Source organism: Pogoniulus pusillus, chromosome 16, assembly GCF_015220805.1.
Source record: "Pogoniulus pusillus isolate bPogPus1 chromosome 16, bPogPus1.pri, whole genome shotgun sequence".
Lineage (NCBI taxonomy): Eukaryota > Metazoa > Chordata > Aves > Piciformes > Lybiidae > Pogoniulus > Pogoniulus pusillus.
This window is the reverse complement of record NC_087279.1, coordinates 17,041,201-17,063,733: the sequence shown is the minus strand read 5'-3', so window position 1 is coordinate 17,063,733 and position 22,533 is coordinate 17,041,201. Positions and strand designations below refer to the sequence as shown.

Sequence of the window (22,533 nt, the reverse complement as noted above, 5' to 3'; positions counted from 1 at the left end):
TTTGTTGTGGGGAAGTTGGTAAGTGTTATTCTATCAAACCTCTTCTTGCTTTAGAGGAGCTCAGCCTTGGGAATGAGTATGGTTTTTATTAAAGTCTGGAGTTGTGTAACCTTAGCAGTGTCCTAGCAAGGCAGCAGATCTGGAACAGCTGCTGTAGAGGTTTTCTCAGGTGCACAAGCCCCCCTGGTTTATAGAAATGGCAGTTCAGTATTGCAGGTCTTGCACTAGAGGGCACAGCCACAACTCTGTTGTGTGCTGGGAACGTGGGTCCGTGTCAACCCCACCAAACATCCCTTCCTCCTGAATTATCTTTGGTTTAAAAGAATTTTCCCCTTTATGAGAAGGTTTTCTTTAAACATTCATCCCTTTTTATCTCTGTGGCCCAGTATTGGTTTCTAAATAAAAGTTTCTTGTGCTGATATATAATTAGTCAAAATTTCCCTCTGGAGTCACTCCCATCACAGGAATAAGCTCGAGTGATTTGTGCCTTGGACAAGCACACTGCTGCAGTACTCGAAGGGAAATCCTGACCTTGTCTTTGTGAGGACAGGCAGATGAACCAGTCTGTTACAGGATGGCATTTCCTGTTTTACTGTGATGTGGCTGTGTGTAGCTCTATTAGTGCTGATAAAATCTTGGTCACTGTCATAGAAATGGCAGAAAATGTAACTAAAAGATGTCTTAAAGGAAAAGGTTCTAAGCTTTGAGTTTTAATATGCATCAAAATAGAGGTAAGACAGCATTCTGAATTTTCTCCAAGTGGAATGCTGGCCTCCATTTTGAGAGGTACCTGACCATTCCCTTTCTCATTTCAGTCACTTTGCAAACCCAGCAGCATTGTATCAGGACCACATATTACAGCCAAAAGATGCAGCCGTGGTTAGAGGGGTGCTTTATTTTGGTAGCCAAACTGGAAGCACTGACTGGAGAAGAGTTATTATTGTGCTGCCTGGGTTTCTTGCTGCTTTTCAATTGACAAAGCATCATTTATCATGCTTTGCATTCCAATTTTTCTTTGCATGTTTTCCAGCTCATCATAACATAATTATGTTTCTGCTTCTTCCAGCCAGGGGCTGATACTTTCTTTTACTAAGACAACAGCTGCACTGCACAACCTTGATGAATCCCCATAAGAGTAAAATGTGTCTGTGGTGCTCGTTTCTGCCTTGGCAACCCAAATGTTCAAGCTCTTTTTTATGATAAATGTTGTTCTAAAATGCACTCAACCCTGATGCTTTCATAGCATTTCTCAATGTGAGGGTTTATATTGTAATTTAGACTTGAAATATTAAACATCCTGGCAGGTTTGTAATTCTAATGGCTTCTTCTGTAACATTTCTTTTTGTAGGGTTTGTGTGTTCGTAAGCACCGAGGTGGAATTATAGAGGGCCATAGTTACTGATGTGCAATTGATCTCATTTGTGGTCTGGAGGTCTGCTTTATGCCCCTAAAAGGCTTCTTAAGAGACCTTTCGTGGTACAGGTGAGTCATTTCCTTACTTGGCCTTGGATGGTCCAGCCACACTGCAACATAAAGGTAATGTTACCAACCCCATCTATTGTGTGTTAACTGCTGGGAAAATACCACAACATACATGCAGTATATTATTGTTATTTACTGAGTCATTTTATTTCACTCTAATTTAGTAATCTGAACCTGAGGTTTCATAAAATCATTCATAAAAGACCTTAAGGATCACTGAGTCCACCCATTCCCTACCTTTACCAAGTCTGGTGCTACACCATGACCCTTAGAATCATGGAATCAACCAGGTTGGAAGACACCTCCAAGATCATCCAGGCCAACCTAGCACCCAGACCTATCCAGTCAACTAGACCATGGCACTAAGTGCCTCATCCAGTCTTAGCACCACATCTTTGTGTCTTTTCAACACCTCCAGGGATGGGAATACAGCCACCTCACTGGAGTGTCTGTTCCAGTGTTTGATAACCCTTTCAGTGAAGAAGTTTCTTTAAATATCCAGCCTAAACTTCCTCTGGTGAAATGAGGCCATTTCTTCTTGTCCTGTCACTTGTTACTAGGGAGAAGAAACTAACCCACACCTTGCTGCAACCTCATCTCAGGGAGTTATAGAATGATAAGTTCTCCCCTCAGCCTCCTTTTCTCTGTGCAAAACAATTCCAGTTCAAAGCACACTGGAAAGGAAAGGCAGACATTTTCTTTTACAAGGGGGAGATCAGGGCAGAGAAAGTTTGGCTCAATGCTGGAGGCAAGCTGAGAGCAGAATCCATTCTAGTGCTACTGGTTTTGTTTATCCAATTATACCATTACTAAGTCCCATCTCGTCCTGAAATCTATCCATCAGGGCACTGTGAGCAACCAAAGCAGTAACTCTTCCAGTCATTAAAGTTTGCCTGGATTTGCAAGTATAGGGAATGTCATGGTCTGGACACCCCCACAGCCTGGATAACCACATTCTTCACTGCAAGATTTTGCTTCCTGTGCTAATATCCTGGGTGTCATTAGTGCTGCCTCCATCATTTGAAGACTAGGTGTACTTAGATATAAAAATAACAATAACTCTGTAAATGGAGGCAAAGACTTTCAGCTCCTTTGATCAGTCCTGTGTGTGCTGTGTACGGTGTTCAAAGGGTACTTGCAGCACAGGAGGTTCTGCCTCAACACAAGGGGGAACTTCTTTACTGTAAGGGTCACAAAGCACTGGAACAGGCTCCTCAGAGAGGTTGTGGAGTCTCCTTCTCTGGAGACTTTCAAAGCCTGTCTGGATGTGTTCCTCTGTGACATGAGCTAGATTGTGTGGTCCTGCTCTGGTGGGGGGGCTGGACTCAATGAACTCCTTGGGTCCCTTCCAGCCCCTGACATCCTGTGATCCTGTGATACTTTGGGATGTGTGAGGATGAGGGTGTACATAGTAACATTTTAGTTCTGCCCTCCACATTGGTTACTGATGCAGTTGCCTGAAAAGCCCTTAGCTGTTGATGGAAACTGCACCTGTACTTCATCTTCTATCCATGAATGGTGAGTGTAATTCTGCTGTTCCTAGAGAAGGTAGCAGGCTTACTGGTTTGGCTATACAATGAACTTGTGAATAGAGCTTGCCTTGTGCTGTTTCTTCTCTATAACCCCATGGCAAATTCTGGCAGATTCTGCTGAGATATACTGTAGATCTTTTTTCCCTGGCTTTCATTTGGCTTCTTTACACAAGTGCAGCACAAGACATGCATTTTCCTTCTGATTCATGTACAGTAATTACTTCCTAACATCTGCCTAAGAGATTCTGTAAGAAAAGTAACTCTGCAAATATTAAGAAGAAAAAAAAACCCAATGTATGAAATCTTTGAAATCTCTATTGCTGGGGTTTGTTATCCACAGCTGACTGGATTAATTCCCAGCCAGGAAGCTGGTTCAGCAAAACAGCTGCATTGGTTATTTAACTGGAGGACTGATTCTGCTCTCAGTCACACTGGTGTAAATCAGGAGTAGTACCAGAGAAAATGAAGACTATCCCTAAGTGCAAAATATATGCTGAAGAAAAGGTAAACATGATGGTATGGAGTAACAAGAGAGTTCTAGAAGGTACTCTGCCATCCTGACTGAGGTCTTAGGTAGGATCTTTATGTCTTACAGACACTTTATGCCATATACACTGCTCACTCCATGAAGCATTCTCCTGTGTAGAGACAGTAGTAGTGGCAAGAGACAAACAAAATTAAGGCCCAGTTGTGTTCAGTGTTGCACCCTAACACCATGAACTCACACAAGATATACTCTGTACTAAGCACCACATTTGTTACTGTTTGCACTTGTTTTGTAGTTGTTTCCTTTCAGTTAAGTTTTGCAGTACCTGCTGTGATTTACTTTATACTTTCTAGTGCAGGGAAATACACTCACTGGTTTTCCTCCCAGGCATGTAATAATTAACCCACTTTGAGAAGGGGGATGTCAAATGAGGAGCTTTGCAGAGTCTTGAGAATAAGTCTTATGAAGAGCATCTGAAGCAGCTGGGGCTGTTTAGTGTGAAAGAGAGGAGGCTGAGAGGAGACCTCATGGCTGTCTACAGCTACCTGAAGGAGACTGTGGAGGAGTTGGTGCTGGTCTCAGAGGTAATAAGTGATAGAACAAGAGGCAATGGCCTCAAGCTGTGACTGGGTAGGTTTAGACTGGACATTAGGATTTTTTTTTTTCCCATCAAGAGTGGTCAGGCATTGGAATGGGCTGCCCAGAGAGGTGGTTGAGTCACCATCCCTGGATGCGTTTGAAAGTCGTTCGGATGCGGTGCTTGGGGGTATGGTTAGGGTGAACCTTGTAGAGCAGAGTTATCAGTTGGACTTGGTGATCCTGAGGGTCTTTGCCAGCCTGAATGTTTCTGTAATTCTGTGAAAAGGGGGACAAAGCATCTACAGACAAAGTATTTCCTATATCTCAGGACAGCAAAAGATTGTTGCTAGTTCCTTATGTGCTGTAGAGATGGACATCTCCAATCCTCAAGGCTTTTGACAACCTTTGTATTTGATCATGTTGTAAATTAGCAGCATCTGCTGTTAATAACATCAAAAGCTACAGTATCTGAGAGTTCAGTCCCCCAGTCCTCATCCTGTTTCCTCCAACACAAGGTATCTATTATATCTTGGCTACAGTCTTTGATTCTCATGAAGCAAAGGTACCTGTGGTTTTGTTTGTGCTTTGGAATCATGAGCATCTGCAGTTACTGTGGGCTGGGAATGTCAGTTTGGATTCCTATTACAGACCTGTCAATGGGGCTTCCTGAACACCTGCACATAGGAACCTTCCAGTTTGCAGTATTGTGCTTTGATGCCAGCATGTGTTTATTATTTTAACTCGATGACTTTCTGTAGTACATTACTGAATCTTCTCTGGAGTTACAGTAAGTTTTAAAATGGAATTCTAACGTTTGGAGATGCTACACTTTCAGGCACAATAGGAAACAGTCAGCTCTTGAATGTAGGTATCTGCATGTAACTCCATCATTCCCAGACCTTGGAAAGTTTTGAGGAAGAGGACAGCAGAGGGAAGACTGCAACATTCATCACCTGAGCCACAGAGCACAAAGCATGTGCTGTGAAATGGGTATGAGACATGCTGAGCAATGTGTGTGTCCTGAGACCCGTGCCACCTGCAGGGGTGGGAATGCAGCAGCATCTGCACTTCAGTTTGAAACATGGACAAACTCCTAGGCTTTGATATTGTGCAGCTTAGTCTGAAACAAGTCAGAGGTGCAACTAATCCAGCAAAGTCTGCCTGAGTCCAAAACTTCCCTCTGCAGTCCAGTTCAGACATGGACCCCAGACTGCACCTCGGCAGCATAGCTCTCTGCCATGGCCCATCTGCCTCCACCTCTGCCCCATTTCGAGTCTCTTCAGCAATATGTTCTGCAACAGACAAAGATTTCTGGTGCAAGTTCAGTCATATGAGAAAGATCCCCTTCTGCTGCTTTGAAATATGTGAATGTGAACCATTCAATCAGCACAACACCCTTTGGCTGTTCATATCCATCTGATGATCCAATATATCTTTAATTGTTGATCTGAGGTGATTTCCACCCACAGCCCCACCACTAGACAATACCTAACAGTATTGTAAGAGCCATTGGGATTAAGCCAGAGAATTTGGCAGGGAGATACAGAACGTTTGGGCTTTTGACACTTAGGAACATATGGAAAGAGGTTTGGAGGATTGCCACATGGGCTGTAATTTGGAAGATGCTACATTCCTTCATCCTTTTTTTGGTGACAGAAGTAGAAGAAATTTGACTTTTTTGGAGGATCCTAACTCCTGTTCATTTTCTATGAGATACTGCTGCTCTATAGAATAAACCACTTTGCTCTGCTGCAAGGTTTAATTGTAATCAGCTGCATGTTTATGGGCAACTGTAAGTGGGCAATTAGAAAGGTGGCAGTACTGCAGCTCTTTCCACATTTTTACTGTGAGATGACTCACAGATGAACACACAAAACTACTGTCTGGTGAATTAGATCATGGGGGAAAAGACCTGGCCTGGTTCCTGGCCTGAGGTAGGATGTGCACCATTTACTGAGGTCTTTCAGGATAGGGCCTTGCCAGGTGATTCATTCTTGCTTCTGCTGTGACTGTGGTGTCACCTTGACACCTGTGGAAGGAGAGGCAATTCAGGCTGGCTGGTTGCCTCTGGTACATACTTTCATCGTGTGGCTTTGAGCTCCAGCACTATGTTGGAAATACCAATCACATTTGGGGCAGCAGGGCATGAGAGAGAGGAGCCACCTCCAGCTTGATGTTCAAGACTGGGCATGTACAAACCAGTATTATCTTCATAGAATCATAGAATCAGTCAGGGTTGGAAGGGACCACAAGGGTCATCTAGTTCCAACCCCCCTGCCATGGGCAGGAACACTCTACCCTGGATCAGGCTGGCCAGAGCCTCATCCAGCCTGGCCTTAAACATCTCCAGGGATGGGGCCTCAACCACCTCCCTGGGCAACCCATTCCAGGCTTTCACCACTCTCATGGTGAAGAACTTCCTCCTCACGTCCAGTCTTCATACCGCTTTAGGGACAGATGTCTCATGCCCACAATGGGAGAAATTTGTGTTTCTCAGAATGATTCCCTCTGTCAGAAAAGCAATGCATGGTTTGCATCCTATTTGATAACTCATTCACCGTAGCTGCTGCATAAGAAAGGGGTTTTTAATGCATCTTTTGTGGTAGTGTGGTAGTGCCAAGTTGAGGGACGGCAGCAAATGCAGGATTTATTGGAATACACAAACACAGAGACCCTTCTTAATTTGCACAATTGGCACATGGGCTCTGCAGCTTACTGAATATTAATTAGTCTCTTTGGCTGGTAGGAAAACGATGAGGGATGAAGACCAAAGAGAGTGACAGGAGCTTGTACTGAGCGACAGATAAAACCACAGCAACCAGAATTACAGTCTTCTTTGGTGCCCTGAATTGTAAATCACCCAAGTTGGCCAAGACTGCATCTGAACAGCAGCATGTAGGCAATTTGGGGCTTTTCCCTCAATTCCTGTCCCTAATAGCTTAGTTCAGGGCAGGCTGCAGCTCAAATCTCACCTGCAGTCTCAGGAATAAGAGTGATGGGTTAAAGGTGTATGCCAGCCCTGCCTTCATCAGGGAGATGGAAACCAGCCTGAGTATGCATTCACTTCTGGGAAATGGGAAGCGCTCTCAGGCATTGTGTTTTGGTCATAGCCTGAGTGTTCTGCCCACAAATTCATGGTGACCTTTTATCTTGCATTTTCATGTGGCTGTTCCAACACATGCAGACAAATAAGGACTATACAGGGCAAGCTTCTGTTATTTCTTTGCATGCCAAGGGCTGGTAAGGTATCTCTTAAGGCTAAGAAGATGACATCCAGGAAGAAGCATTGAGCACAGAGAAATTGGTGACCAGAGTGATGGAAAGAGCACCTCCTCCAAAGACTGGCAATAGTAGCTCTTGAGGACTGACCAGATAAATCAGGAGAGTGAAAAAGATAGGCAAATAATCTGAATGGAATTGATGTTAGAATGAAACTTCTGCCTTTCTGGATAAAACCTGAAAAACACTAGGTGAAATATGAGCATTTCTTTTTTTTTCTTAGCCTTGTATCCTGTGGCTGCAGCAATTCTGATCAAGCTAAGATCTGATTCAGACTTAAAAAATGTGCTTCTCCTCACAGAGCATACCCTGAGAAACACAATACGAAGTGTTAGAGTTATTTCTGCTTTCTGTGGCCATGGTAGCCCCAAGTTCTGCTATTCAGAGCATGCATTTCCCTTACTGAGTTTCAAGTGTGGTGTCCATTTAGAAATCTTTTTGACTCTAACACATTTGTGTTAATAATTTTCTTAGATTAAAAAGTACTGAAACATTCAGAACAACTTTTCATCATAGAATCAGAGAATCAACCAGGTTGGAAGAGACCTTCAAGATCATCCAGTCCAACCTAGCACCCAGCCCTTTCCTGACAACTAGGCCATGGCACTAAGTGCCTCATCCAGTCTTTTCTTGAACACCTCCAGGGATGGCAACTCCACCACCTCCCTGGGCAGCCCATTCCAATGCAAATCACTCTCTCTGGCATCAACTTCTTCCTAACATCCAGCTTATACCTCCCCTGGCACAACTTGATACTGTGTCCCCTTGTTCTATTGCTGGTTGCCTGGGAGAAGAGACCAACCCCTACCTGGCTACAACCTCCCTTCAGATAGTTGTAGTCAGCAGTGAGGTCCCCCCTGAGCCTCCTGTTCTCCAGGCTAAACACCCCCAGCTTCCTCAGTGTCTCCTGATAGGAGAGGTTTCCACATAGATTTCCGCAGACCCCATCCAGTTAAATGCTTCTTTGCATCTCCATTCCCATCTCTACTGATCTAAAAGGAGAAAAAAAAAATAGCCTTCCTATCAGCCCGTTCCTTCTGTCTGATTAACTGGCAGCTTCCTTTGTGCTATTATAGTTTCACTTCCAGGGGGAAAAAAAAACAAACTGATGGATGCTGAGCTCCTGGGTTGTGGCACTGCTGCAAAACCCCTCAGGTTTCCGTTAATACCAAAGGGCTGGCAGCACCTCCTTAATCAGGCTGCCTGTTCATTAGAAATCAGCAGATATTTTGCCTAAAAGCATCTGGCAGTGCAGTGTAATTCAGTAATAACTGCTTCTCAGGGGGCCAGGAGGGAAACCCCAGCAGAAAGGCTGTAGGTACAGATCGAAGCCCTGGTGAGCAGTTGACTTTGGGGGCTTTCGTTTGCCCTTTTTCCCCCCTTTAAGATCTCCTGAATTCAATGGAGGCTCTTTCATTTCCAAGACAGGAAGACCTACAAATTAAGCAACATCTAGCTCCTAATGTGTGAAACTGCAATTTGCATACATCATGGCAGCTGCTGAGTGGGTCCTTATTACCTCCGCTGGAGTGTTAATTTAGCCGCAACTTTCTCATTTAGTCAAATGAAGAAGCCGCGGGTGGCTGGCATGCCGCATTATCTGCCAGGCAGCCTGGGAGCCAGGTCGGCAGGGCCAGAGAGAGATTTCAATTCAGAGGGCAGGCAGGGGTGCTGCCCCCTGGACTCATGGTCACAGGCAAGCTCACAACTGCCCGGGCTCTGCTCTAAAGGTCAACGCTTACCCTAAGGGGGGGGGGGGGAAATGAAATCAATGTTGTATTTGGACTGACATAAGAGAATAGGTAATAGGATTAAACTGGAAATCTCTGTTTCTGTTTTTTCTCTCGCTCTCTGTATCCAAACTGGCACTGTACATACAGATATGATAACCCAAATATCATTAGTGGCCCTAACATAACACAAATAGAATAATCTCCATGTGCAGAACACCTGCTGTCATCTGGTCTTAACCCACCGTCCGAGCCTGAATGCGCTCCAGCTCGCTGCCCAAGCAGGAGAGTGCCAAAGCAACCCATGGGAAGCGCCGGGAGGAGGGAGCAGCTGTGCCAGGGAGCCTTGCCCGCACTACCACCACTGTGGGCAGCCTGGAGGCGATTTCACACAGCTGGCTGATGCCAGGTGGACGAATGGGCATCCCAGAACTACTCCTTTGTGGGAAACAAAGCCAATGTGAGGTACTAGTTCCCACATCAGATCCTGCCTCTCTCTCCAGGAGAAGAGACTGAGGAGCCCTGGGGAACTGCTGAGCTAGGAGGAGTGAAGAGCAGTAGCCACACTGGGAGTCGCCCATAGACACTGAGGCAAGTGTGAGGCTGTGCTTTCCCTCGTTACAGTCTTGTGCCAACGTTTAGTGACACGTCTGTGTAAAACTCTGTCTGTTTCAGCAGAGAGTGAGCCAGCACAACTGCAGAACCACAGCAACAGAGATGGAAGACATGCGTTTAGGTCAGCACATAGAATACAATATTTCAGTGGTATCAGAGAAAAACCACATCCTGATATCACCCAGGGTAAACTGAGCTGATGCAAGTCTCTTCTAAAGTTGAGCTGCAACTGTCTGTGGCTTGTGGATCTGCTTATTGCAGACTGTGATGAGGCTTCACCTATGGGGAATTGTCATACACCTGCTCATCAGAACAGGTTTTCTGCTTTCAGATAAACTGGGGGTGCTGGTCAGTAGCCTGCTGAATGTGAGCCAACAGCATCCTGGCTTGTATCAGAAACTGGACCAGGGAAGTCATCATTCTCCTGCACTCAGCACTGGTGAGGCCACACCTCAAATACTCAGTTCTGGGTCCTTGACCTGGTTTTGTGGGACAGAATCCTAGACCAGTGATTGTCTGCAGCCTGTTAGCAGTTTGGGGTCAGCTGGAGCAGCTGAGGTGAATTGGCTCTTAGGTGCATCTCAGACCATAAACATCATACTCAGTATGAAGGAGGAAGTTTGGGTCTGTTTCTCATTTTCTTCTTCTTCCTTCTTACCATCTCTGCAGGAGTTTAGTTGCCATTCTGTGCTTGAGGACTGCTTTCCTGTTTATCAGGATGCTTACTGGGCTGACTATAACTTTGTATGCTTTATGTTAGAATTGCTTTGGTTTAGCTGTTTCATTTCAGTCCTGGGGCATCCTCTCCTTTCCCCAAGCCCCTTTATCTGCAGGGGAGGGATCATCAGTAGATAGAACAATTGCTATAGCTTAGCCCTGGATATGAGCTGAATATAGACAGTCCCTCATTACAAGAAAGAGATTGAGGTGTTGGAGGGTGTCCAAAGAAGAGCAACAAAGAAGGTGGAAGCTCTAGAGCACAAGTCTTACAAGGAGCAGCTAAGGGAACTGGAGGTGAAGAGCCTGGAAAAAAGGAGGCACTGGGGAGACCTTGTTACTCTTCACAACTCCCTGAAAGCAGTTTGTAGCAAGGTGAGTTTTGGTCTTTTCTCTTGAGTAACAAGTGATAGGAGGGAAGGTTTAGATTAGGCATTAGGAGAAATACCAGGGAAGGTTTAGATTAGGCATTAGGAGAAATTTGATTCACTGAAAGGGTTGTTAAGCATTGGAACAGGCTGTCTAGGGACATGGTGGAGTCACTGTCTCTGGAGGTGTTTAAAATGTGTAGCTGTTGTGCTTGGTGACGCAGTTCAGCGATGACTTGGCAGTGCCAGGTTAACAGTTGGTCTTGATAATCTTAAAGGTCTTTTCCAAACTAATCACTTCTATGATTTTAAGTGTTGTGTAGCTCTTCCCAAAGCCTACTTTCAGAAAAAAAAGACACTTTTGGAAACTGGTCAGACTTTTTCCTAAGAAGAGAGTGTTGCTAGCAGCTGAGATTGAGAAGGGAATATTTCTCCTCACCCAACACCAGAATGTACATTACAAACTGCTGCCACACAGAAATGGTTCTGAGACATTAAATTCAACACACTTCAGGAAGTGATATATATTCACATGACATGTGTCTCTTCTGTCTCCCACGCCTACTTCTTATCATTGTTTTAAAATAAACCATGTTATAAGATCACCCATGGGCTGTGCTACCACAGATACTCTTCCCTTTGCCATCAACTTCAGCAAGTTCAGCAAAAACTTTCGTCTTCGCCCACTTCTCAGCCATTCATTTTTATCATCAAAATTACCATGACAACAGGTAATGATATCAGGGTGAAAAGACTGTGACTTAATTACAAGAGGAAGGTGAAAGCAGGAAAGCAGAAAGCTTTGAAGTCTGGCAGCAATATCAGGGGCCTGATTCACCGTCGTTACTCCGTTTCTGTAATTACAAAGCTGCCCGCTGGTTGCCTTGCTGCTAGGTAGGGTGTCCCAGTTCATCAGGGCACATGCAAGGGAAATAGTTATCATTTCATGAATTACAAAAAGGAATTTGCCTTAAAAGCATTAGCTAGTGGTTTTTTGTCAAACAGAGTTGTCACAGAAATCATACAGTGGTGTAGGTTGGAAGGGACCTCAACGATCAGCCAGTTCCAACCCCCTGCCATAGGCAGGGACACCTCCCACTAGAACAGGTTGCTCAAGGTCTTTCCTACCTTACCTGCCTCCCCCAGATAACTCTGCATTTATTTGTGGCTTTCACTATACTTTTCTGTATGTTTGCAGGCTTTAGAGAGAGAGAGGTTGCTATAAGTAAGCTTCAGGTTTACCTCCCCAAAAATTAAAGAAAGGATTGTGGATCCCAAAACCATAGAATAGTTTTGGTTGGAAGGGACCTCAAAGCTCATCCAGTTCCAACCCCTCACCATAGCCAGGGACACCTCTCACTAGAACAGGTTGCTCAAGGCTTCATCCTCAACCTGGCTTTGAGCACCTCCAGGGAGAGAGCACCCACAACATCCCTGGGCAACCTGTGCCAGTGTTTCACCACCCTCACTGTAAAGAACCCTTTCCTAACATCTAGTTTAAATCTCCCCTCTGCCAGTTTTAACCCCTTACTCCTTGTCCTATCATTACAAGCCCTTGTCAATAGTCCCTCCCCAGCCTTCCTGTAGGCCCCCTTCAGATACTGGAAGGCCACTAAAAGGTCTTCTCAAAGCCTTCTTGTCTCCAGGTTGAAGTGCCACGGTTCTTGTAGCCTGTCCTCATAGCAGAGGTGCTCCAGCCCTCTAAGCATAGAATCATAGAATGGTTTAGATTGGAAGTGACCTCAAAGATCATCCAGTTCCAACCTCCTGCAATAGGCAGGGACACCTCCCTCTAGAACAGGTCACCTCCTCTGGACTTGCTCCAAATGATCTGAACCAATGCACCCACAAAGGTAACTTTATTCTGGTGGAGGAGTGGTTTCATGTAAATGAAAATCATTACATGAAGGCCCCATGTTAGCCATCACCATACTATTAATTGTTCCACGTAACACAAAAACCCCAAGGCAATTCAGGGGTTGTGGTCTGTTATTTTATCACAGCAGTGGCATTTCATTAGTTCACTGCTCTGCTGTTCTGTCTTGGCTTCTGTGGATGTTTTTATTTCTAAGGTAAAGCTGAACTTTTAGTAAGAATGATCTGGGAGTTTAGACAATACCTATTTTGGTGTATTTTGTTGCATTTGATGCTAAGTAAATTTAGTTGTTGGTTTTTTTTCCCCTAGCTTCGTTCACAAATGATAGGAAATGTGCTTTAAAAAAATGGTACATCTTAATCTTCTCACTAAAACCAAACTGCTATGAAAAGCTGAGCATTCCTGAGCGTTCCCTCTATGGCTTTTATGAAAACTCTGTAATAAAACCATCAGACTAAGACTCTAGATAAGGAAATACATTTCATTTTCAATTTTCTCAGAAGCTATTACGATCAATCAACCAATTAGTACAGCGAATAAATAAATCAATGCCTTTTTAAAAGGGGCATTCTGAATACTCCTTAATGTCTTTCTCAACTCAAAGTATAGGCTTCAGCATCAATCAATTTTATAACCCTAAGTTTTGCTTAATCTTTTTTTCCATCTCTGCTTAAACATATGGAGATACAAATAGTGTATCGTGGCCTTTTTTAGTGCACTTTCATTTACAGAGTAGATCTGCAGCTGATGTAAATCAGTGCAGCCCCACTCTTCTGGACCAATTTAGTGGTTCTGTTTCTGATTTACATCGACACAAACAAGAAGATAGACCTTATGCTTGCTTAAAATACACAGATAACACCTATATTCTGTCAGGAAACCTTATTTTATGCACAGCTTCAAATGTTGGCAGTCTAGCAAGGGCAGGAGAAACAGTCTGTGGAGATTCCTGTAGAGGTAGTGGCCTTGGTTTGGAGAGAGACTTGAGTAGGGTCAACTAACAACAGCATCCCCTTTGGTTTGGTATCAAGACCCCAGTGGTAGTTAGGAGTCATCTTCATTGCCTGTGCTGAAACGGTTCAAACCATCCAGAAAACTGACACAGAGACATGCCCATGCCAAGGTCTGTGGGGCACATGTAATTCTTTAGGTGGGCCACCAACACAAGTGGTGGCTGTGCCATCCCACAGAGGAGCCTGCTGCTTTTTATTGGTGAGTCTGGCAGGTGCAGGCCAGGAGCATGTGGGCAGGGGGAAGGAGAGCAGCACCAGTGCCACTCAGTTGTGTCCTAATGTGCCCCTGTGCATGACATTAAAGCAACTCTTTGCCCCAGCCAGGAGCACAGTATGGGTTATTTATAGTGCTGGCGTTTCACTGCTCACCAGAAGCCCTGTGCTGCTGTATGAGATTTCTGTTTCCCTCTCCCACACACTCTCACAGACACCCACCACGCCTGGCATTGAAAAGGTACATTTAATTTCTTTCCTCACTTAGAACAGGAGAGAGCAAGGATTTTGGTGCTGAAACAGATGGGCAAGGTGCTAGGGCCAGGACGCTTCGGGTTGGTGTGTGCATGGGAAATTTGTGGGTAAGGAAATGTGAATCTAAGTTTTGGGGCACCTGGAGAGAGGGACTACAGGTGGTGATGGAGGGTCAGCTGCAAGGGAGATATATAGGGAGGAGACTGTAGGACAAAATGTTGGTGACAAACCTGAAGCCTTTTCATTTCCTTACTTCACCCACTGTCCAGTTCATAAAGGATGAGAATGCCCTAACAGTACCAAACTGAGGGCTGCTAGCAGCTATCTGGGGTTTGCCAGCAGCGTGGAAACAGGATCAGCCTGTGAGTTCAGCAATTCTGGTGTCTGAAGTCTCTGTGTAGTGAGAGCTTGGCATGCTCCACAAGCTTGCAAGCATCTAGACTTGCTTCCAGTAAGGAAGCTCAAAGAAATTCTAGCTTCTGCCATCAAGGTATCTGTACGTGTCTGGACTGATCGTTGCCATCATCAAGAGGAAGAATATTTTTCATATGAGAGTTCAGCAGGGATTGCAGATTTAGTAGGTGTCAAATACAGTGTGAGTGCAGGGGCCATTTTGGAGGTGTTTGCTGTAGTGTTGCCATGGTTTGCTATGGATTTGCTTTCGTAGGGACGTGTCCTGATATTTGCTTGGTAATGACTGAAATCAAAACTGGAGAAGTGTATGGGAAAGACTAGGTTAGAGCAGTAATTAATGGAATGCTGACATCAACTACTAAGGGTTTATGACTTGCAATTAATTTTCACTCACTGCTGAGCGACAGGGGTGTTAAAGCTTCTACATACTAGCATTTGCTCACCAAACAGATACATGCTTCTGAGTTTGATGTCAATAGTATCAATTAGAGCTCACAGTCTTTTCTGCTGTGAAAATACAAACAGAATCTAGTTTGCACCAAGCCATTGAGTTTCTTTTAACTGTCATACAGTCCACTTTACACTGTACAACATGATTGTTCCAGAAAGTCTTTCCTATACTTGCCAGCATGCTTAGAGAAATGCAAAAAGTCTCTAAGACCTTTACTAGGCTGCTTCAAGAGCTACTGAAATACATCTTAGAAATACATTCTCCTTCTGCTGGCATCTGCCATTAGATATGTAAAAATTTGTGCCTCTTCTGTGGGTGAACACTTTGCCATTTCAATTAGGTTTTGATATCTAAGAAAAATGATCTGCACATGTGAACTGTAAAAGGAATGGGCTCTGCCTGTATATATTTAGCTTCTATTCTTCTCAGGCAATTACTGCACACAATTGGCTCAGGCTGGGATTTGTTTATAGGCATTTGTTTGTGAACAGAGCGAGCCACATCCATTTCCTACTTAAATCCTGGGATTCTTTTGACTGACTTCACTGAGCTTTGAATTGGAATAAGATTAAGGTCAGGTGAAGGCATATTTGAAAAGATGGCCCACAGGGTATTTCATTTTCAGCTGCTTTGATTTTTTTTTTCATTTCCCTGAATCTATAACAGTTTAAAGAAAAGAAAAGGAAGGAAAAAAAGAGAAAGCAAGCTTGGTATTTGCTGAGATAGGATCAATATTAATCCAATCCCACATCTAGGCCTCTGTCTTGGCAGTAAACGGAGCTCAAACTGTCAAATCTTTCCAGAATCAGAAACTACCCAAAGGCTTTGAAAACTGATCAAAGCATCTTCAGGTCTCCAATGGTCAATCGTGCTCCCAGACACAGTTCCAGAAGCTGTGCCGACCGCTTAAAATCTCACTCTTAGATGTTAACCTTCTCCTGGCCCGAGGAGCCCTGTTAAGTCTAATTTTATTTTTACTTCAAGAGCAAAGAAATGAGAAAGAAAACAAAATAGCTGCTGCAGAAAGGACAGGCTGTGTCTGGAGCTGTCTGAGTGCAGCTGTCTGAGTGGAGCAGACTGCAGTCTCTGCTGGTGGTGGGACGCTTAGAGCAGCAGGAACGCAGTGATACTCATGGGGAACCCAACTCTGCCACAACTGTCTACGTCTCTAGGAGCAGCTTGTGTGACAGCAGCCTGTCTTTCTGCACCAACTGCCTCCTTTTGCACCACTTGCAGAGTGTAACTGGCTAAGAAAGCCCCCATGAACATGCCTAGCAGCACATGTCCCTGCAGGAGCTGGTCCATGCTTGGGTGTCATGAGACCTCAGACTGCCTGGACTCAGGCTCTTCGGTATCAGGTGGCATGTGAAAATAAACAGGGAGCTACAGGGACCGAGGGAGAAAAATAGTCACAGTGTCTATTGGAATTACATTTCATGGTGGGCACAAGTAGGACTCGGACTATTATCTTAATTTTAGGCTTGCCTTTGAAAATCTGAAGGTCCTAAATCTCTAAATAACTAGGAACTGCCAGAGTACAGAAGACTTCAGAAAATATGCCCCAGTAGTTATGGTGACACTGGAGACTCATCCTGACACTAAATGGCTAATTGTCACAGGGAATGGTTTATTACAGGCACTTACCTCTGTGCCCTCCACAGAACATACACACATAAATTACACAGAATCACAGAGTGTTAGGGGCTGGAAGGGACCTCAAATGATCACCTAGTCCAACCTCTCTGCCAGAACAGGATCACCTAGAGTAGATCACACAGGGATGCATCCAGGTAGGTTTTGAATGTCTCCAGTGAAAGAGACTCCACAACCTCTCTGGGCAGTTCCAGTGCTCTGTCACTGGAACAGTGAAAAACTTCCTAAAAAGAGCTGGATGTTCTCCTTTGTAATGCTTTTCCACAGGTTTCTGTATTTATCTGGGCAAAACAGATTAAACTGATTCTAAGAAATCATACTTAAGCAAAAAAAAAAAAAAAAGTGTTCCCTGAAACTGAGTGACCTTTTCAGCACAGACCTCTGACCACAGACTAGAAATGCTTCTTAGTTTGACCACCAATAACTATCTGAATTTGCTTTTTTCAACCAGTTGAGCATTTAACTTATGCTGATTTAGTTAGTTGGTTTCACCATAATTTGTTCCTGCTGATACCATGCAGGACCATATAAGTAATTCCACTCAGGAACAAATATTTAATACTTTCTCTACTATCCCTAAGAAAAGGAAGAAAATGAGTCTGCCACCATTTGTTCTAGATAAAGAGAGGCTGTAGTAAGAAGATGAAGAAAATGAGACTGCCACCATTTGTTCTAGATAAAGAGAGGCTGTGGTAAGAAGATGAAGAAAATGAGACTGCCACCATTTGTTCTAGATAAAGAGAGGCTGTAGTAAGAAGATGAAGAAAATGAGACTGCCACCATTTGTTCTAGATAAAGAGAGGCTGTAGTAAGAAAGTGAGACTGCCACAATTTGTTCTAGATAAAGAGAGGCTGTAGGTGCTTTTAGCAGCTTCTTAACCCTCTACATTCTTATAATTTAATCCTGTAATAATTTCTTCCAGCATCTTTCCAGGCATCAGACTTAAGAGACTAGTTCCTATTATCCTATGGATATAGGAACATCTCTAATCCCCTGGAAGCTTCCTTTCTGTCTATCTTTTTCTTCTGACATCTTTTTCCTTCTATCAAGATTAGCATTATTATTTGCCCTTCTCAGGCACTGCAGGATCTTTAGCACGATTGAAAATCTTGGTCTTTAAATGCCAGCACAGCCTTCATAATTAAACCTCGAGATTATAACATTATTATCTTCTGGGTACTGATTTCTGCCCGGCTGTGGCTGTCAGCCAAATGTCATAATGCATACAATTAACAGATTTGCTTCTCAGCTTACTGATAACAAAGGAAGCACAAATAATTCATAGGCAGAGGCACTGGCTCTTTGATGTAACTGAACTCTGATCCTTTCAGCACCTGAAGGGAGGCAGGCTGAAGGCAGGGCAGCCTCATTAAGGCAGGAGAAGAAAACATAAAACCAAGCGGAGGAGGAAGAGGAGGATGCAGGAGGTGCCCCCTGCGCCGCAGCCCACTGCCCCATGCTGGGTGCTGTGACCTCTTCTGGGTCAGGTCTCACTGCTCCCACCCTCCCACCACGGCACAGGAAAGAGGAGATTCCTTGGGACTGGGGCAGGGAAAGACAAGCTAAACCTATGTCCCAGAAAAAAAATACAGACAAAATAATGTGTCTGATTTTTTTTTTGGTTGTTTTCCCAGAGGTTAGGGGAAATTCCTGATCAGATCCTTCCATCTGGTTTGCACTGGGGCAGTTCAAAGAGGCTGCAGTGTAACTGAGAATTGAGGACAGCATTTATTTATAGTTTGATAACCTCATAAAAGCTGTAGAGCTGAGCTCACAGCAGCGCACTTATTTATGTTTCAGACTGCTCCTGCAGCACCCTACTGCCTTGCAAAACGTATGCAGTAGCTCCTGCATGGAATTATAAACGACTCTTCATAAGGTCCATGACACAAAGGCAAGGGGAAAAAAAAGTGAAATTAGAATAACAAAACAGCTGACTGAAAAATTAAAGTAGCAGCCAGAATCGGAGGGAAATGAACAGCCTGGCTCTGAAATAAAGTAACATCAAATGAAGATTTGCACCTGAATCCATTTTTTACAATAGAAGTAAAAAGAAAAAAAATCCAGAAACTCTGAGTAAGGCAATGAAATAACTTATTTCAGCTCCTGGTGACATTACAAAGAATTCCAGCCTTGCACTGGAGGTTTTATAATGACAAGCCAGCCTCTGGCACAATCTCAGTAGTGTCTCACTGCAAATTATATTTGTATCACATTTATCCTTTCTTTTTAATACCCATGTTCCATCCTTTTTTTTTTTTTCTACCTGTAACCCAGAGGGGAAGGCAAAGCAGCACCATTTCATTATTACCCTTTAATAGTCTTCCCAGTGATATAAAGGAGAATATTAATATCCTTCCAATGACCTCACCTAAACGCTGCTAAAAGCCAGGAGGGGAGCAACAAGTTGAGAGCTAATGCACGGGGGTGAATTCCTGACATTAATGAAAGGATTTCACCCCTGGGTTTTAATCCTGTTTTCTTTTAGTTTCAGTCTCCTCAGCTGTAAGATGGAGAAAGTAGACCTGCACACAAGTCAGCAGCATGGTTTCATTGAGTACAATCAGGAGCTTGGTGTGCTGTCAGACAAAGCTTATTCTTACAGGAGAAGTCAAATATTGGCTTCTTGAAAGTCTAAGGTGGTAACCAAGCACTGCCTATAACTCTGGCTGGCAAAGCAGCATTGTTCTGCAGAGCTCAGTGAGGTGGGTGAAGAGCAGGTTGGATGGTTTCAGGGGATCCTGCCTGTGAGGTGGAGACTCCTAGAACAATTCAGCCCAAGTATGAAATGATCTTTGCAGATAGACCAGCTCCAGATGAGGAAAGGGCACAGCTTCTACCACTCACAGGCTGTATGTAGCACTGCTGCTGCTCCTGTAAAGGATGCCCAGCCCCAAGCCACCATCTTTGTAGGCAGCAGAGAAGACCACTCCACACTGGGTGCAGGTGCCCTTCATCATCTGAACAGTGGGTGCAGAACTTTTCCACGAGACAATTCATGCCTAAGTAATACGTAAGTGGCACAAACTACCCTGAGCTGTAAGATTCCTATTGTTGACATCTTAATGATGAGAGGAGGAAGCAGCTGTGAGTGTGTGCCAGATATCATAATCACTGCCAAACAAACCGATAAAGTCAGCCAGTCTGCTGAACAGTGTAATCAAAGCCAAAGTGTTGTTCTTAAGAAAGCTCAATTAACAGTGAAAGAAATCTTCGAGGTGACCAGCAAAGGAAGTGAAAGCATAACGCGGTTCCACACACTGCTTTTTCCTGATCTGTAGAAAAGTCTGGTAGAGATGATGGTAATGCTTAATCATCTCACTTGTTCTTCACATTAAAAATGCATACTCTGTCCATTATGGAAAAGCAGAGGATGTGTGAGGCTCTGACATGACAAAAGAGAAAGGAGAGAAATCGATCGTTTTGAAGGAAAAGCCTTGGTTAGTCAGATTTCTAAACAGGATTGGGGTCCTGTGGGTAGTTATTAACACTTTCATCCAGCTGGGGAATGAAAAACATGGATAAAGACACTACAGCTCATCTGTTTTAAGAGATACGTGCTCATAATATGTAATCTTTGAGGTATGGTGTGGTTCCTTTGGCAAAAGACAGTGAAGATCGAATATTGCAAGGTGATAAAACAGCATGAAGGGAAAGGAATAAACTGGGCATCTAATTACCATGTGGCATTAACCCCCACATTTCTCACAAAAGGTTTCTCCTGACTGTAAAGACTGTTCCAGTCCGTGCAGGATTAAGATCTAGGTGTTCACTTCAATGAAGCCAGTTAGCCTGGAGAAGAAGAGGCTCAGGGGTGACCTCATTGCTGTCTACAACTACCTGGAGGGAGGCTGTAGCCAGGTGGGGATTGGTCTCTTCTCCCAGGCAACCAGCAACAGAAAAAGGGGACACAGTCTTAAGTTGTTCCAGGGGAGGTCTAGGCTGGATGTTAGGAGGAAGTTCTTCACAGAGAGAGTGATTGGCATTGGAATGGGCTGCCCAGGGAGGTGGTGGAGTCACTGTCCCTGGAGGTGTTCAAGCAAAGCCTGGATGAGGCACTTAGTGCCATGGTCTGGCTGATTGGATAGGGCTGGGTGCTAGGTTGAACTGGATGATCTTAGAGGTCTCTTCCAACCTGCTTGATTCTATGATTCTAAAAAATAGTTTCCTGGATTTTGGAGATTTGCTTGATTTCTTGTAGTGAACTTACTGCCTTTGATTGATGTTAAAGAGTATTACAAGAGGAGGTCAGAGCTTAGGCCACATTCAGACTGTGAAATTGTTGTTTTTTTTTTTTTGTTTTTTTGTTTTTTTTTTTTTGTCTTCCAAATCAAGTTTTAAAACCTGGTAATAACCCAGATTAACTTATCAAATATTTTGCTTCTAGTTCCGGATTTGGGATATGGAAAGAATTAGTCAAATCAAAGAAATGCTAGACTTGAAGGATTTTAATTCAGCAATCAAAGTGAGGTACCTATGTAATCTGCTAACATACATCAATGACTACTTCCAGAGAATAACTGAACAGCTACGAGTGTAGATTGATGATAAAGCTCAAAGAATCCCTTTCACCTGGGAAATACCTTTTCTTTTTGTTTAAAAAAAAAAAAGAAAAAGAAGAAAATCCATCTACCCAGATCTGTAAAGAAACCTGGACTGTTTATCAAAATACCTTTAGGTGAATTTCAAGGAATTTGATAGACTCATTTTTTAGATATTTATTATTTATATATATATATTATTTTTATATGTATATATATATGTATATATTTCTTTATCAAATGAAACTAAGACTACTCTGTGCTTTCAGGATCTGAGAAAACCAGTTCAATCTGCCATACAAGAAACTGATCCTGCAAATATTTAAGCTGGAGAGCAGTGTTACTCACTTGGATGGTCTCATTATGCAATTCAAAGCGTGTTTACAAGGTGTTTCAAGCATGCTTATAGCAGAGCTTTAGGGCTTCTCTGTGTATTGGTGATTCATGGCGTGAGTCCTTAATGCATTTCCACAACAGAACTGTCTCAGCACTTCATTAGAAACAAAAGCTGTGTTAAGGACTGGCATCCCATGAGTGATGGGTAAACATCATTCTCTTCTTTATGGCTCTACTTCTGTACCTCACATTTCTGCAGCTTGCTGATCTGAAACCCTGAGAGATTCAGTAAAGACCTCCCCCATAACCCAGAAATCATAGAATCAACCAGGTTGGAAGAGACCTCCAAGATCATCCAGTCCAACCTAGCACCCAGCCCTAGCCAATCAACTAGACCATGGCACTAAGTGCCTCATCCAGGCTTTACTTGAACACCTCCAGGGACGGTGACTCCACCACCTCCCTGGGCAGCCCATTCCAATGCCAATCACTCTCTCTGCCAACAACTTCCTCCTAACATCCAGCTTATACGAACCCCTCGGCACGACTTGAGACTGTGTCCCTTTGTTCTGTTGCTGGTAAAATGGGACTGTGAAGTTCCTCCCAAATTCTGTGTAAGTAAAACTGGAGGGAGTATGTCAATAATTACAATTTAATTGAAAATCCCATTTGTGGTTACAGTAAGTGGAACCAAAACTGTGGATCCTGCTGAGAAGTGAGATGACAGCTTGAAGATGGCTTCTCTTTATTTATCCTCCATTTATCCCAAAGCAAACCAGTAGCAGCTCTGTAAAAACTAGTGACCTACTCTTTGGTATGCTAAAGAACCTGGCCAGTTAGACCAAGTTGCTTCCTGCCAGTTTGCCACCATACTTCATGGGTGGAAACTGTCTCTGACCACAAGTCTTGACTCTCAGCTTGAAGCTACTGGGAAGGTAGGGTGGGATGAGGCAGACACCAATCCATTGACAAGAGAAGTGAGACAGCAGCT

General features: G+C 43.7%; 1 protein-coding gene across 1 annotated transcript in view; it reads left to right on the top strand.

The window, feature by feature from the left end:
* Positions 1–1,393: 1,393 nt before the first annotated feature.
* Positions 1,394–22,533, top strand: part of KBTBD12 (kelch repeat and BTB domain containing 12) — a 63,016-nt gene continuing 41,876 nt past the window's right edge. Inside the window, exon 1 of the mRNA XM_064156803.1 lies at positions 1,394–1,482. The gene's annotated coding sequence lies outside the window, so the exon portion shown is untranslated. The remainder of the gene's footprint in view (positions 1,483–22,533) is intronic.